This window comes from Musca autumnalis, unplaced genomic scaffold (assembly GCF_047663935.1).
Source record: "Musca autumnalis isolate F117 unplaced genomic scaffold, ASM4766393v1 scaffold_5, whole genome shotgun sequence".
NCBI classification, from domain to species: Eukaryota; Metazoa; Arthropoda; class Insecta; order Diptera; family Muscidae; genus Musca; species Musca autumnalis.
Window position 1 is genome coordinate 134,040,817 of NW_027412088.1, and position 14,257 is coordinate 134,055,073.

Here is a 14,257-nt window from a genome sequence, read left to right on the forward strand (position 1 = left end):
TGTGGTACCAGGAGTTGCGGCTGCTTGTTTCAATATTGTTAATTTAGTTTTAGTCTGGGTTAACTTTGTTTAATGTTTAGTTGCGTTCGCTTTAATTTAGCTTAGTCTTTTTATTTGTGTATGTAAAATCTCAGTTTTGATATTGTATTACTTAATTTATTTTATCTCTTTTTTTTAGGATTTAAGTGTTTTAATTTTCTTTTCAGGAACCTTTTTTATCTTTTTTATCTTTTTTCTCTTTTCTTTTCAGGATTTACGTATTTTAACCCTTTCTTTCTTTTCAGGAATTTTAATATTTTTTTTTATTCTATTCTCTTTTCAGGTTTAAAGTTTCTTTTTTTTTTTTGTTCCAATAATTTTAGTCTTAAGTATATTTATTTAGCTGTAGGTTTTTTATGTGTTTACTTTATATTCAATAAAAGTTTCAATCAAGCATATCACTGTTGTTTTATCTTTTTTTTTTTTTGCCTGGTGACCACACATCCAATCTTCTTCAGGGCTCAAATCAAAAAGGAAAGATTTTCTTATCTCTATCCAGGAAATTCCTCCTTTTTTAGAAACTTTTTCTCTCCCTCTTTGTTTCCCCCTTTTGACATTTTTGCCAATTTATCTGGAAACAGCTGTTGCTGATGACCTGAATATTTGCTCTTCTTCTTATTATTATAACGCTTAACCCTTTAATGTGCGCACACCACAAACCCCACTATCCTGCCGATGTCCTTATCAAAGGATAGGAGGGAAAAAGGTGCGATAACAAAAGGCGAAAAGTGGAGTGATATTCTAAATTGGATTGGACATTTTTAACAAAAAAAATCAAGGTTTTGCATCCCTATTAGTTCGTGGTTTGACATCCCTAAAATCGAATTAAAACATCATGATTTACTTATCTCGGTGTAAACCTATCATAACCTAGATGAAACACCCTTAATATGTGCGATTTAAAAAAAAATCAACCCGTGTGAACTGCACTTATTTCCCAATTGGCGTAAATTGACATCAATTCATGTTGACTACTAGCGTCCCCCTATTAGAAGAAGCATTATAGTACGCGTAATTTTCTCGTTCGGCCGGTCGTGTGTAAATTGGAAATAAAGAACTAAACGTAAATAAGAAAAAAAGTAAAACGAAAATCTAGTGAAAGTGTTTAAATAATAAAAATAAAAGCTTTTTGCGTGCGGGTATTGGAAAAAAGTACTTAATTAATTAATACAAAAGTGCAAAAGAATTATGAATGAATGCCTCGGGTGTGTGTGTGTATTGGTGCGCGTCGCTAAGGGGAAAAAAATCAATGGAGACATCAATATGAATGACTGTCTGTGGCCTTGAAAAAATTGCTGCGAAATTAAGTGTAAACAAAAAAAAAAAATGAATTAGTCTGAAATATGGCCATCGTTTGTTACTACGGTCTGCTGGAATGTGTAAATACTGTGAAATACCTTTTCTTCAACGATATGTATGGATGTGTTTCCTTTCATTCCTGTTTCCTGTGCCGTACCACCTATGGCACCAAGCAAACATTGATTATGTATTGAACGCAAGAGGAACATGGAATTTCAGGTATGTCTTTATAATAGAATACATACAAATGTCGGATACTACATAGTTTAAGGAACCAGTCTATGGTACATTCTACAGTAGAGTTATATTTATGCATGCAAATGCTCGAAGAAAAAATTTCACTTCATACAATATTGTAAACATAAAAATCCATATTGGGGCGGTATACTCTACACATCCTATTAAAACTGTCTATCTAGTTCGAACTAGATCGCCATCACTCTATTCCATCAACTTGCCATCATTTTCATTGTTTATATTACATATTTGTTTTTATATTATATATTACATTTGCCTATACTATATTATTTTCATTGTTTATATAACGACGAAGATGTTATCTGTGAACATTTTGACTAAAACAACCCATGAAATACATACACCAATCTGTGAAGTGTTCAATATGCCAAGGCCTTCACAAGATCGGGGACATATAATACATTTGATCCGTTTTCATTATTATGATTTGAGTTCATTTGTATTTTCAATCACAATAATGGTTCTGACGACAAACATAATAATCCGGTGGGCCTATTGGCCAGCACTGTATAGGCCTTGAAGCCTACCTTTTGCCTTTTTTTCCTAGCATATTGTGTTGATAAAGTGTTATCTAGATTCATCCTAGCAAGATGGCAGGTTTCGTTTATACCTGTTTACAGACTCGTGTTTTCTGATGTCATAAGAAAAATCGATTGCGTTTATTATAGCCAACATACATTTCAGCAAGTATATAAGGAAGGTTTTTTTGTGGAATCATTTCTTAATCCTGAAGTTCTGAGTATAATTAACTGACAGGAAGTTGCAGAAGTAATGTGGTTCCCTAAGGGAAAACATGTTTATATATGGTTTTGGAATTAGCAGACAGTGTCATCTTGTGAATCAATATTATTTCATCATCCATACAATACAAATGTGAAACCAATTTGACTGATTATTTGCATTTAAGCAACAAAGACTAATCAGTAAAATAGTGTTTTGAAGATGGTAAGCTATGGGCGAAAATTGTTGGCTTACATATCTTTACGAAAAATACGTAAAATTTATGATTTTAGCTCGTCCACTAATATGAACTCTAAGGATAAGATTGCATCAACACCTATCTCAGAAAATGTCTCTCTGGCATCTTTGACATTTGCTACTCCCGCCGATGAATATACTCGACGCTTAATTTCCAAAAAAAGGATCTAGTTTAGATTGCCATTTTGGATCTTGCAAGTACTTATCGAGGAGTGTGTATCTCTTAACAACAAAGGCATATGATTTGGGAAAAGTCCTGACGGACCTAATAATTTAATTACAATGGGTTCTTAAATATGCAAGGATAACAAAAAGTTATCTCTTACTGGTTCACTAATGACTCCTTCTTGAGCGTTGCAGGGAAAATGAAACCCTCATACCATCAAATACCAATATATTGCCTCATTGGTTTAAAATAGCCTAAATGGAAGCATAAACTGTAAATCCACCCAGGTATATGCAGCAAGTATGTTGCGCTGTGAGTTCTTTCGCCTTGAGTGTATTCTATTAGTCACTGTAATTGCTGTTGTATAAATCACAAAAACATATATTTGATCACTTTACATCTTCATCCATGCTATAAAAAAAATTGAGCACAAAATGGTAAAGTAGTGTAGTAAGATGGTGTGCAACAAAATCTTGCCGTATCTATTATAAAAAGTGTATGAAATTAGCCACATTTTCATATGAAATGTTTTCTACTCCCGAGTCTATTGTTTGTCTGAAAAAAAAATGTGCAAAAGGGTTTGAATGAATTCGTGTTTTTACCCATCTAGAAGCAAATTTGCTGATTATATGCTGTTGGCGTTGAAAAAAAAGGTTTGTATTTATCAATTTTATATCTTTCCTTTTACCACCAATTTATTTCCAGTGATTATTTTGAGGTGTTTCTCTACGCTCGTCGGTACCACGCGAACAAATAGCGATATATCTATGAAACTTTGTAGAAATATGTCTCGTATATTTGTCTTAAGAAATTCGGTAACTATAGGGGGGAAATTGTACTAACCCTTGATCCACGAATTTTTATTGGACTTCCCTCCACGTAGGTTTCCCAATAAGACGAAATATTTGTGGATAATCCCACCGAACGGCAAAGCCAAACAAACAAAGGCTGTGGAAAAATGTTATGCCTATTTCTTCGCTTCTCTACCACCGGTGTATCACCAACGGGATCTCCAACTTTAGTCAGAATGTCGGATACGTTGTGCTTTCAAACACATCCATGTGTGTTTGATCCTGTCTTCCCTGTTTACAGACTCTCACGACATAAATCGATGAATGACAGATCCGCGACCTTGTGTACAACAATTCCCTGCCTTGTGTCACTAGTTTCAAATGGGTATAGGTGTACATATGTTACATAGGTGCATATATATTTTATATAAATATATATGTATAATGTGTTATATATGTATACCAAGAAGGGAAATGCACCAATGGTCAACGACAGTCACAAAGTGACAGCTCAAGAATCGTAATCAAAAGTTTGAGTCGCCTAACATGGGATGCTTCTCTTCGTAGTCTGACTTTACATTTCTGACTTCTGTTGCTGGCTTCCGAAGACTGGTCACCTCTGATGAGAAAGCAAGTATGTTCAAGGCAAAGCATTTTGCCAATGAGATCATGAAGTAAACGCATATATTGGAATTTGCGATTTTTGATTGCTACTTCGGGGAGATTTCCTTTCACACTAGGTTTCTATTCGGGCTTAAAAACTCTACTAATTATGTGGATGATAACTGTCGATGGCTTTTTGATTCGTTTCCAGCAAAACTGGTTATCTTTCTTGGCTCTTACTGCTTGAGGTCGCGAGCATGGTATACTCCCAGAGACTTCCCCTTCAAATCCTCTATTTCATATAGGCAGTTACCTACAGCGCGTACTACTCGGCATTTGACAAATTTTTTACTCAACTTCGCATTAATGTTCTTGCTAAAATCGCTAAGTTGGTGGTTTCGATGGTAAATCTCTTGACCCGGAACAAACTTAACTTTTCGTGACCGTATGTTATATTTCTTTGCTCTGGAATTGTGGCTTCTCTCTAAATTTTTCCTAACCTCGTTTCTAATTAACTCCAACTTCGAATCTTTGGCCAAAGCATTAAATTCTGGGTCATTCATGCTTTCGAGCTGTTTAGCCAATCTATACACACTTCCATGTGTAATCATATTGCTGCCAAATAATGCAAAATATGGAGTCATCCCTATTGAAGTGTGAACCGCGGATCGGAGAGCACACTCTATAGCGGATAGGTTTTGATCCCAATCTCGCTGATCCTCTTTCAGATAAGACCTGATTGCTGCCAGTATGGACTGATTTACGCGCTCTGACTGATTGGCCTGTGGGGAATACAATCCAGTTTTGAAGTGTTTAACCCCATATGCCTCTAAGAACGCCGTAAAGTCTTTCCCTACAAACTGTTGGCCGTTATCTGACGTCAAGATTTCAGGGACTCCAAATTTATGGAAAACTTCGTCCATTAAAAATTTAATTACACTTTTGGAGTTGGCTTTAGCTAAGGGTTTCAGCAAAACGAACTTCGTGACGTGATCCAGCACAATGAATATAAACGAATTATTCGCTTTTGATCTCACATACGGGCCCAAGAAGTCTACGTAGATCTTCTGGAAGGGTCTTCCAAATGGTATATTTGTATTCATTGGCTGCTGCATATTCTGATAATTGGCCTTAGACTCTTTGCAGATAGTGCAATTTCTCACGAATTCCCTCACTTGCACACTCATGCTTGGCCAGTAATATAACTGCTTGAGGCGCTTCAGCGTTTTATGGAAACCACCATGAGCTGCTGTTGGGGAATTGTGAGCTAGTTCTATGGCCTTTGACGTCAAAGTCGCCGGAACCCAGAGCTTCCAGACAAAGTCTTCCTGAGGTATATCCACCGTAACCGGAATCGTTCTCTTGTAGATATAACCATCTTTGACCATCAAATCTGGAAGGCAGTCTTGGTTCTGCTCGATTGTCTGGATTTTCGCCACATACTCATCATTTTTAAAGTCCCCAGCCCCTAGGTCTACTAGACTTTCCATCTGGTCCACAAGTTCTTCTAGATTATATCGAGAGAGAACATCCGGTACCACATTTTGAGTTCCTCGACGGTGTTCGATTTCAAATGAATGGCTTTGCAGAAGAAGACTCCACCTAGCTAATCGCCCACTTAGCTCTTTATTCGTCATTAGCCATTTCAGAGACGAGTGGTCAGTGATGACAGTAAACGGCATGAGTTCTATATAAGGCCGGAACTTCTTTATTGCCATCACGACGGCTAGGCACTCTCGCTCTGTTACCGAATAGTTTTTCTGGGCTGGAGTCAACTTCTGCGACATGTATGCCACCGGATGCTCTCCTCCCTCTTCGTCTTTTTGGAAGAGAACTCCGCCAATTCCCAGATCCGAGGCATCGCACTGCACGTAAAAGTGTCTTTGGAAATCTGGATGCTGTAACACTGGGCTATGTGTCAGGGCATGTTTCAGCTTTTCAAATGCTGCCTTAGCTTCGTCTCCAAATTCGAACGACCGCCCTTTTTTGAGTGTAGAGAATATTGGTGCCGCTAGAGTTGCATAGTCCGCAATAAATCGGCGGTACCAGCCTGTCATCCCTGTAAACCTTCTGACCTGTCGAGCATTTTTAGGGTAACTGCAGTTAAGAATGGCCGACACCTTCTCTGGGTCCACTTTTAATTGGCCTCCGCCCACAATATACCCTAGGTACCTCAATTCTCTGAAGCAAAACTTCGATTTTCCCACGTTAATAGTCAAATTAGCTCTTTTCAAAAGGCCAGCCACTTCTCGCAGAAGGCTTAGGTGAGTCTCGAGATCAGGCGCCACTATGAGCAGATCGTCCAAGTAAACGAATACTCTCTCACGGAGGTGCCCTGGAATGACCTTATCCATCAACCGACATAACCTTTGGGCCGCATTACACAGCCCAAAAGGCATGACGGTATAATGATATAAGGGCCTTCCAGGGACAGTAAACGCCGTCTTCTCTCGACTTTTCATCTCAAGCGGGATTTGCCAGAAAGCATCCTTTAAATCCACGCTTGAGATGAAATGAGTATCCCCCAGCCTACTGAGCAGACCCTCGATATTTGGGAGCGGATAGGCATCCTTAACAGTCAGGGCATTGAGCCTCCTAGCGTCCAGGCATAGCCTGTTCTTAGTGCCCTTGCGCACCAAGGTAACAGGACTATTCCATGGACTCTGGCTTGGCTCAATGACCTTCATGTCAAGCATTCTATCCAGCTCCGCAAACATCAGGGCCTGAACAGCGGGCGAAACTGGGTAGTGCCTTTGCTTTACCGGCTCTGCATCTGCCGTGTCAATATAGTGGGTCTCTAAACTGGTTTTGCCCAATCCCAAGTCAACGAATGAGGGAAACTGTGCGATTACTTCCTCTAATCGCTGTTTATCTCCTTCAGAAAGCGTGTGCATCGTTGGATCAACAGCCTCCGCCTCTATTTCGTCCTCCACTGACAAGCATTCGATGGCAGCTAACATCCTAAATGACCTCATGAAGTCAACTCCTAGATAGAGTGCTCTGCTCAAGGTTGGAACTATAAAGAATTCCACTTCTTTCTCTATTTTATTTAACCTGATGCTAGTGCGAATTCTTCCTATAACTTGGTGGGAGGTGCCATCGGCAGTCTTAATCAGGGATCGATAGGGATATATTGGAATATTGGCACGTTCTGCCAGTTCGACTCCTCCTCTCCCTAGGCAAGTGACAGTGGCCCCACTATCTAATAGCCCTTCAACCTCTTCAGAACCGATTTCTATCCGTGCATACAATCGTGTATCCTTTCCTTCATATAACTTCGCCTCTGCGATCTGGTGCCTTGTCTTCTTTCTATCTCTAAACCTCTTTCTAGCTCTCTCAATTCTCTTAAACCTACCTAAATTAGCGTTTTTCCTCGCTGTGCTTATACCTACTAATTCATTTCCCTTAAATCTATTTATTACTGTATTGAAATTCATGGTTATTAATTCATCTACTTCAGCATTCTCAACATCTAACCTATCTTCTATTACTTCATGATCTCTACTGTCTAAATCTTTCAAGCCAATTCCATTAAAAATCTTTTCCCTAGCCGCCTCATATTCCAACAGACGGACAGGCCAGGGTTTAATTTCCTTAAATCTAGCTGCAAAATCTTCATTCTCCTCTACACTATCTCTATTCCTTTCAAGAATCCTAATTCCTAGTCCCTTCTGCTCCTCAGGGTTCGCTAACGGGGATTCGGCTGAGCCGGACGTGCTATCCCCTTCGCCGTACCGGTCTGCTGGTTTCCCTGGCATCTTGGACAGTTTGGCTTTGCTACTTTTTCCAACCCACAGCCGTAGCAAAACAAGTTGCGAGTGGCAGACGGGCAATTCATGAACCCGTGCCCTTTCTCCCGGCAGTTCCAGCATAGGTAATTTGATTGCCTCGATATTGCATCCACTTCCCATTCCTCGGGAGCTCCATATTCGAGGGAGTGAACTCGGGGAACATATTGCTGTCTGTTGACCTGAGTGGCCTGGCGCTGATACCCCAAAAGTTGCTCGGCTTTCCGGCATTCTTCTCTGAAATGTTGCAAACCGTATATCTTTACCGGGAAAATCAAAGATGCCATACTGGGCTTCAGGTTGTTTTTCATCATGTCGATGAACATGCGCTCCTCCATCGGCTCCCTCTGCTGGTGGCGCAATTGCAGCATCGCGTTGTAATAGTCCTCGAACACCTCTTGTGATCCCTGCCGACGATCCATCATTTTTCGCTGCACATCAAAATCGCTTTCAAATTTCCTAAATTGTGCCAAAAATGACTGTTTGAGAGCTTGGAAACTGTTTAATCGTCCTAATCGACGTTGCATCCAGTACCAACCTTCCGCAGCCCCCTCCAACAGTTGCGGGAATTTCACTAAAACATCCTCGTCGCTACACCCATAATCTTCCTTCAGCTGCTCCAAACGAAATATAAAGTCTTCGGCTGTTATTGACTTGGCAGACCCATCAAACTTCAACTTCCATTTATCAATATAATTTCGCCCAAAGCCATACCCTGCATACGCTGTAGGTGGCACTTGCTGCGGTGGTAGCGGTGGGCCGTTATTTGCCGGCGGCTGCTCCCACTGGGTCCAACTTGTTGGATAGAGCTGTGATGGTGGATATTGTTGTGGCTGTGGTTGCGGAATTTGTTGTGGCTGTGGTAGAGGATATCGTTGTGGTGGCGGAATTGGTTGTGGCTGTTGTGGAGGATATTGTTGTGGTGGCGGAATTGGTTGTGGTTGTTGTGGTGGCGGAATTGGTTGTGGCTGTTGTGGAGGATATTGTGGCGGTTGCGATGGAGGAAATTGTGACGCCTGAAGTGGAGGAATTTTTGGAGGAGAACTTTGTGGGTTTGGTTGCCCATTTTCCTGGGACCATTGTTCGGCACTTTGGAATGCCGAACCAGTCTGTCTTTCAGCTTCTTGATTGGCCTTGTTTCCAGTTTGGGTAGGGCGGCTGGTATTCTGTGCAGAGTCTGTATCTCCTAAGGTCTTTTGCACCAGCTGCGGCACTAGTATGGTTAACTTCTCATTCAATAGCTTTATTAGTTCCCCTTGCCCTACCTTAACTGCCGAATTGATAACCTCTCGTAATAGAGGGTCCACTGCGGATTCCTCGTCCCGCTCTAGAGGTACCCGACTCCTCTGCTCACGCGCCGCTTGCCGAATGTTCTGCGCTGTAATGCTGCTAAAATCGGGGCTTTCCGGCGTAGCTCCCCCCACTGACGAGACCGACCCGTGTTCTGATTGGGCTGGGCTTGACGTTGCCGACGCCAGACCTCCTCCCCCCACCACCGTGGTATTTGCGCCTAATGCTGTTGCCGCCGTGGTTGCAATCCCGGCACTATCCGTTGTTACCGTGGTCATATTCGTAGCCATGCTGGAACCGTTTGGGACACTATCATCTACTTCATACGACTTGGCTCGAGTTTTCATCCCTCTACTCTAACTCCGAAATCACGAAGCCTATCTCTGTACCCCCGATAAGGATAACCTGTTTTACTGCCAAGAATCTCAACCGAACACCAACACACGTACAATATAAAAGTAAAATATAAAGACCGGAATAATCAAATATAAAACTGACTTTTCAGAATCTTCCTTAATTGCGTACGAGTTCCAATTTCCTTACAATGTCAAAAACTCTTTTCCCTTGAAGTAATATCTTCTACTTTCTAAAACACAACCTCCTCTTCTTTTCAAAACAACAACAAACTATTGCTGATATCAACACGATAATCGATGTAAAAGGATTCGAAAACTTAGACTTCTTCAGGTGGTTAAATCAACTAATCCAAAAACCCATATCATGTCCTAAAAAACATGCACACGGAAAAATACGTATATTGTAAAAACACTCACTCGGCCTCCAACCAGTAAATGTTTCAATTTCTTTCTTTTATCTTCACGACTTGTTGCCAAAATAAAAAAATGAAATTCGGGACTGATTTGTTCCCTAGCGGACAAAACTCGAGGACAACTGGATCACTCTTCTTGAGTGAACCCAGGACTCCCTTGCCTGGTAGCCTGAAACTATAGTACTTTAGCCGGACAGACAGGTCATCAAATCAGTTTGGGCTATTTACACTAGTTACAGAAACTATCCGTATATTCTCCTTACTTTCAGACTCGTCGCTACCGATCTGTTACTTTAACACAGAGGTATGCAAATCGGGACTTACAACTCTTCATGAAAAGAAAAACATTATCATCCCAACCCCATCCTACCCCTCTGAGGTCGAACACCCCGCTCTCGGTTGTGACTCATCACAAACCCACCCACCGGGCCTTGAGTGTCCAAACACCCAGGACGTAGGACAGCGTAAGGAGTGGCATTAAAAAAAACAGAAGTAGGACACCTGATTACTCAGGCCCCATGTTGCGGGCGCCATTTTTGTCCTGTCCTAAGGACCTCTGCTTGTGGAGCAAGAAACTGTTCACCGCGATTGCTGGCAAGTCGTTATTTACCCGGACGTTAGCTCAGCCTTTGGGGCCGCAGTTCTTGCTGGTGAACGAGCTTCTCAGCAGAGTGGACAAAAAAACATTTTCTATTGCCAGTTTGGATAAACATACAAAAGGTTATGGCAACAATGTCGTGCGAGAATGTAAACGGACTTGATTATTGGTTATGATTAGTTTCATGGCGCTGGTTAGTTGTTAAAAGCGCCGGAGAAATCCCACCCCACCATGGTATTCCCATTCTCCGAATCATATTGGAATACCCCTACTTTACACCACCTGTTTTCGTCTAAGTCTTCTTACCTTTGAATTCTCTTAGTTAGCCATTATGAAAAATCACAAAATTTCAATAAACATTACAATAGGTTTTATTTAATTCCATTTTCATTTACAAGAAAACATATCATTCTTATTTGAATCCTTTCCTTTTACGTTATAGAAACTTAATATTTGCAAGAAAAAACTATTAATAACTCAATATTTAAGATGTACATTCAAGCAATTAGGTTCATGCCTCTTCTTCTTCTCTCTTTACAGGCGAGAACAGCAAGTGGAAATAATTTGGCGGCTTTCCAAATGAGATGTTAAGCATGGAATCGGCTACTCCGCAGGGCAAGTATGCGTAAGTTAAGGTATTCGTTAGGTAAGTATCAGTCAGGTAAGTATTCGTAAGTAAGTAGTTAGCATTTAATTATATTCCAGGTGTAAATGTATGTAGAATTAATTGTCTTGTTTTATTTTGTTTCAGAAAGGACAACAACTGCAGATGAAACTCCCACTCTGAGCTTCGAGATTACCACTGACGTCCCTATAACCCTAGTCTGAGCTCAAACACGAGTACAAGGATTATCTACCCAATAAGCTGCTAAAGGTAGGAACATGCAAAAAAACTAAACAATTGTTACCCTTTTCTCACTAATATTTTCCTTCTTTTTTATCTTTTTATGCTACCCGGAATGTAACTATGAGCTGGTCATACATCTGTCTGTCTGTCTGAGTGGAGCAGTATAAGTGTGAGTGCGGGAATTATACCAAAAGGCAAGCCGGGCTGGACATGCCATGCATTCTGCGCCTCCCACGACGGATTGGATGGGTGTTGGGTGTGGTACCAGGAGTTGCGGCTGCTTGTTTCAATATTGTTAATTTAGTTTTAGTCTGGGTTAACTTTGTTTAATGTTTAGTTGCGTTCGCTTTAATTTAGCTTAGTCTTTTTATTTGTGTATGTAAAATCTCAGTTTTGATATTGTATTACTTAATTTATTTTATCTCTTTTTTTTAGGATTTAAGTGTTTTAATTTTCTTTTCAGGAACCTTTTTTATCTTTTTTATCTTTTTTCTCTTTTCTTTTCAGGATTTACGTATTTTAACCCTTTCTTTCTTTTCAGGAATTTTAATATTTTTTTTTATTCTATTCTCTTTTCAGGTTTAAAGTTTCTTTTTTTTTTTTGTTCCAATAATTTTAGTCTTAAGTATATTTATTTAGCTGTAGGTTTTTTATGTGTTTACTTTATATTCAATAAAAGTTTCAATCAAGCATATCACTGTTGTTTTATCTTTTTTTTTTTTTGCCTGGTGACCACACATCCAATCTTCTTCAGGGCTCAAATCAAAAAGGAAAGATTTTCTTATCTCTATCCAGGAAATTCCTCCTTTTTTAGAAACTTTTTCTCTCCCTCTTTGTTTCCCCCTTTTGACATTTTTGCCAATTTATCTGGAAACAGCTGTTGCTGATGACCTGAATATTTGCTCTTCTTCTTATTATTATAACGCTTAACCCTTTAATGTGCGCACACCACAATATGTGTGGTATTTTGTTAAACTTGAAAATAATAAAGCCCTAATAAACATGTGCTTCTTGTTTTCAAAAACAAAAGATTGAAACAGCTTCTCTTTTTTCAATGAATTACGAGCGAACCCAAACATTTTTGCAAGAATTCTACTTCCTGCGTGATATTGTGCATTTAGTGGAATGATATGGAAACATTCAAACTGAAAATCTAACGAGTTTTCATTTATGTTTTTCAAAATATTCAATCAAATGTGAAAAATTATTAGTTTTTTAAATTCCAATAATTTATAGACATTTCCTTATTTTGTTTACATTTATATTTGACACTAACGTTTGCTCTGCAATGCATAATTCTTTATCAGCTCCGCGAAGTTGTTGTTGTCGTATGACCCATTTGCCCTTATGTCCATAATTGGTCACTAAACGTGTTCTTCTTAATTCTATTTCACACAATTCTATCATCTCCACTTTAAAACATATTTCAGTTGTTGTGTCACACAACTTCTGTGATATGTGACGAGTCCAACATATCATTATTAATCGTTCTCTCAGTTTCCAATTTGTACTGCGCATGCCCTCTCACAGATCAAAACATTGTTTCAAGTTTTCATTCGTACTTATTAGTGGGGATAATGGAATTGGACCATAGAATTGTTATTGTAAAAATGATCAATACTTTGAAATGGCCGGTTTGGCGATGGTTGGATTGTAATGAAGAGGAGAGTCGTGAAGAATATTTTGAGGAGTACAGTTGGTACGAGGTACTAGAATTTAATTGAAGTTTGGCTTAAGGCAGAATGTGGAAATTGAATGACTAAAGTAGCAGCTATAAAAAATATATATTATTACAAAGTCTGCTGAATTTAGCAAATAAAAAATTTGTTACTATTTGTGGAAAATCGTTGAAGTCTTCGAATACTGGCCAAGCTGCTGAAAGCGAGGGTATTGTAATTTTGCCGCATGGATCGAAGCCAAATAGAAATGTGCCCAATAACACCAAGTCCATTGTGAGGGTCAATTTATTATTAACATGCCTTCCCATAATATGCTGCTGATGCTCTTGCAATAGAGAATTTTCGAGATAAAGCTAAGTGTTTGTACCAAGTACAGTCTACTTAAAATACTGTTTCCTCAAATAAATTAAAAAAAAAAATAAAATAAAATAATTTTAAATTTCCTAAGAATTTATGACATCTTAATAGTTTAAATCAAAATTCCCGTAAAAGTTTAAATGCATAATTGTCCTTAATAGTTTGTAAAATTTAATTCATTTATTACAAATTCTATTCATTAACTATAAAATTTCAAACCACAATTGTAAGCATCACCGAAACTTCAACCACCAGGCCTGATGAATGGAGTCGCTGATAGCTCGTAAGTACTTGTTAAAGTATAATGATCATTAATATTTATATAGTAAAGCATACAACATATTATTATTAATGTTTTCCCTTTCTATAATTATTAATATTGAATCATAAAAATTAGTGTTATCAATTATATCTCTTTCATTTATTAATATGCATGCCTTAAAGTTAATGTAATATAAATTTAATATGAATTGTTAATAAACTTTAATAAGTAACCTGAGGTAAACAAAGTTTATGCATTTTGGGGTTATGAAACATTCAATTGGAAAAGTTCATAACTAAGGTTGGGAAGGGTACGGGAACTAACACCAATTCCCGTTAAGTCACTGAGAGTTAGGATGTGAAGAAATAGTAATCTTTAAACAGCACGTGAAAATTTTTGTAATGCCTAAGCACAGGACTCAGCAAGTTTCCACTCCCAATCCGACGAGCTAGACCCTATATACAAGCACGTGCTGGTCGCTGGAGGTTCTGTGTCACCATTGTAAGAAAATGTCAATACCATCATAGGCTTAC

The 14,257-nt window shown here is 38.9% G+C and overlaps 1 long non-coding RNA gene across 1 annotated transcript; it reads left to right on the forward strand.

Annotated features, from left to right (window-relative positions):
- Window positions 1-1,008: 1,008 nt before the first annotated feature.
- LOC141405485 (uncharacterized) lies at window positions 1,009-12,123 on the forward strand. The gene is made up of 2 exons (XR_012413210.1): window positions 1,009-1,557; window positions 11,120-12,123. It is a non-coding gene; the product is annotated as an uncharacterized lncRNA (long non-coding RNA).
- Window positions 12,124-14,257: the final 2,134 nt, after the last annotated feature.